Raw genomic sequence first — 3,986 nt, 5'->3', positions numbered from 1 at the left:
GTGTGTGTGTGTGTGGTGTGTGTGTGTCTGTGTGTCTGTGTGTGTGTATGTGTGTGTGTGTGTGTGTTTATATGTATGTATGTATGTATTCGCACAGACACTCATAACATCACATAATAAGAAATGCTAAATGCTTTTTAAAGAGGTGTCGCAAAAAATAAAATAAAATAAAAAAATCACAGTGTGATATTGAAACTTCTCTCTACCCAGAAATATTATTCTTACAGTTGAACAGAGGTCACTAAAAGAGAAAGACAGTCCGGTAAAAGAGACTACAATTATCACACAAAATGTAGCAAAACGTATGGATTTTTTTCCACTATATTTTTTACAATATGTTCTCAATATTGCTTTACACTTATTCAGTTTTGTTATTCATTCTATTTCATCTTTAAGACTTGTTATTTCTTTTTTTTTTTCTTCCTGTACATCATTTCATTTTACTTCTCTAAGGAGTCACTTTCAATCGAATATAGAAAACTGAAAACCAACGTATTTTTTAACTTTATTTCTTATCTCTCCATCTATTTTGTCGTTATTGATGATGCCTTAGAAACTATATAAATATACCTGTCATATTCACTTAAACTAAGAAGCACTTTTCTATTAAGTGGGACCCGATTCAACAGCTTTTCATGGAACATTTGTCGTTGACTTCTTAAAAGTTTTCATTTCCATTCTATTTTTTTTTCTTTGCACTCTTCCATTTCTATATGTCTTTCCAGTATTTTGAACTCGGATGATAAAACTAATTTTTGCCAGATTATCCGCGAAAAAAATTTTAACAACCCGGTACCAAAGACATATTTCAAGAAAAGTTATTGAACATTCAAACAATTATTTCTTTCGCATTTTTCAGAATATATTCCGCATTGGAAGTCTTTGTGTTATTATCACTGTTGTTGTTGTTGTTGTTGAGGCGTCGAACTGTCTGAGTCGTTAGCACGCCGGTCAAAATATTTGCAATTTCTTTAGCTTTTTACGTTCTGCGTTCAAATTCCGCAGAGATCAACTTTGCCTTGCATTTTTCGGCGTCGATAAATTAAATAACAGTGAAAATTTCAGGCCTTGTGCTTTGAGTTGAATGGATTATTATCATTATTATCATTCTTGAATGAGAGAGCAGTGCATGCCATCAAAGTGACAATGGGGTACAAATATACGAAGCCCAGTACACACATGACTACGCGTCTGATAAGGGTACCACAGGCACATGCATCACAACTATATGTGCACTACATGCTGATTTTGTATCGAGATGGACAGCGCATGACCGTGAAGTTAGAACGTTCTTCAGGTTGAGTAGCTCATCTTTTCAAAAGGTCCCTGAATAAGGGTTGTTTAAGGATGTTAAACGAAACACCCATGTTTCCGAAGGTGAATTATTCAAACCCCAAAGATATCCTCTTAACACATGGCTATGATGCTCCCCCACTACTTCTGCTCGTGATCAGAGATGCACATATCGTCAGCCAGTAAGTGACATGCTCAACTGATTACGGTCAAAGAGCTTTCAAGAAAATATGTGGTACTGAGTAGAATATTCACTGTATCCGATCTTCTACACCAAGAAGAAACCACGTACGTTATAACATTTTCAATCAGTTAAGATCAGACACCATGTGAGCCACTGCCTGGTACTGCATCAGGGCAATTATTATTATTATTATTATTATTATTATTATTATTATTATTATTATTATTATTATTTACTTTTAATCTGCATGTTTCTTACAATCACTTTCTGAGACACACCCAGCATCCTGGGGTGAGTGAAAGATACGCGATATTACAGTATGGCTGAAAGCTTGGTGAGAGCAAGTGGCAGGGGAAGTAACGAAATATCTTCACTTAATACAACACAGCCATTTAAACGCATAGGGATTTTCTAAGTATGCGGGCAATATTGTCAGCACAATGTATTTTGGGATTTCTCTGAGATATGGTCTTCCTGAGATCTTATCTAGATGTTTTTGAGATCCCTTTTTTTATAATAATTAGGGCACCTACAATACCAGGCATTGTTTTGAGATGCTATAACTTTTGTATTTCAATTCCCAGGTCCTTATATTTAGTTAATTTGTCAAATTCGTTTATACATATATTTTTATCAATGGGAACACTTACATCTATTAGTCTACAAGTGTTTTCTTCCCTGTCTTTAATAATTATGTCTGACTGTATAGCCTTTATCGTTCTATCAGTCTTAACTGAAAAATCCCAGGGATAGTGACATTTTTACCTTCAATGGCTGGCTCAGGGTGATGTTCATAGCCGTAAGTAGGATTGCTAATTTTGTAGTGTTTTCATATTTTTCAATATAATGTCCTACTCTATCGTGGCGATTTTTATATTCGTAAGCCACACCCACCTCAAATCATTTCTTTTATAGACACAAGGTCCGAAATATTTGGCTGGAAAGTAACATGTCCATTACATTAACCTCAGTGCTCAACTGGTAGTCATTTGATCAACCGCGAAGGGATGAAAGGCCATGTCCACCTCGGTGGAATTTGAACTCACAACGTGCTGAATACAGATAATGGTTTCAAATTTTGTCACAAGCCCAGCAATATAGGGGGAGAGGATTCGACGATTACGTCGACCTCAGTGTTCAACTGCTATTTATTTCTTCAGCTCCGAATAGACGAAACGCAAAATCGCCCTCGGCAGAATTTGAACTCATAACGTTCTGAACTCAGATTATAGTTGAATATCATATTCGTGATGGGTAGCTATTTTTTAATTACTTTCACTACAACGTTATCTATTTTCACAATACATTCAAAATAATTTTTCGGCACAGAACCCCCTTCATCACAGCTACGCTCTTAAAGTGATATATATTTCGATGATTGTAAATAGTTTCTGAAGTTCCTATCTAAATTTGTTAATTCACTTCTCCTGCATTCTTATAATAATTATTATACTTTATCATTATTGGATTAGATACGGTATTGATATCAATAAATATATTTTAGGTCTTTATCTAATTATTTTTTAATACTAAATTAATGCACCTATGATATTTATTCCTGAGATTTTCTTGCGCATGTTGTACTATACCGTATTCATTAATGTGGTTTAAAAAGCATTTAAATTGATTTCTTTTTCTTCTTTTCTTTTACGAATATTAACACCTCGAAGCAATTATCCACTTAATTTCTTAACGCCTCTTACAACAAGTCGTAAATAAATGTTATTTCTAGCAGTTAGAATACTTTAAAAAATCACAAATTTATATCACTTAATTTCATAAGTGAGAATGACAACTGAATTTTAATGAAATTACTGATGTTAAATACTCGGGTAAGAGACTGAAAGAGAGTTCGAGACATATCGCTCGTCTTGATTCTCCATTGAGGTATCAAATCATTGCGTATAGTGTATGATATGAAAGGTCATCTCTAGTATAAGCTCAGACGTGGCCGTGTGTGGACGGGGGATCACTCGGCTCGTCCGTCGATGAAGAGCGCGGCTATCCGCGTGAACTAATCCGTATTGCAGGACTCAGTGAACATCGACACCTCGAACGCACATTGCAGCCCCGGGATCCCATCGTCCCGGGGCCCCGTCCGGTCGAAAGAAAATGAGAGGAAGAGGAAAGAAATAAAAGGAAAAAAGGTGGCGAGTTGGCAGAAACGTTAGCACGCCGGGCAAAATACTTAGCGGTATTTCGTCTGAGTTCAAATTCCGCCGAGGTCGACTTTGCCTTTCATCCTTTCGGGGTCGATAAATTAAGTACCAGTTACGTACTGGGGTCGATGTAATCGACTTAACCCCTTTGTCTGTCCTTGTTTGTTCCCTCTAATATTTAGCCCCTTGTGGGCAATAAAGAAATAAGAAGTTAACTTCCTTAGTACCCTAACCCTAAGCCTTCAGGCCTATCAAACTCATGTGAGTGGATACGGTAGACGAAAACTAAAAGAATATATATATACCGTTATATATATATATATATATGTATATGTCTGTGTGTGTGTGTG

The 3,986-nt window shown here is 36.0% G+C and overlaps 1 pseudogene; it reads left to right on the top strand.

Moving 5' to 3' along the window:
* Positions 1–3,430: 3,430 nt before the first annotated feature.
* LOC128248952 (5.8S ribosomal RNA) lies at positions 3,431–3,589 on the top strand (annotated as a pseudogene).
* The last annotated feature ends 397 nt before the right edge of the window (positions 3,590–3,986 follow it).

This window comes from Octopus bimaculoides, chromosome 10, assembly GCF_001194135.2.
Source record: "Octopus bimaculoides isolate UCB-OBI-ISO-001 chromosome 10, ASM119413v2, whole genome shotgun sequence".
Classification (NCBI taxonomy): domain Eukaryota; kingdom Metazoa; phylum Mollusca; class Cephalopoda; order Octopoda; family Octopodidae; genus Octopus; species Octopus bimaculoides.
The sequence above is the reverse complement of the archived record's forward strand: the minus strand, read 5'-3'. Positions and strand labels throughout refer to the sequence as shown.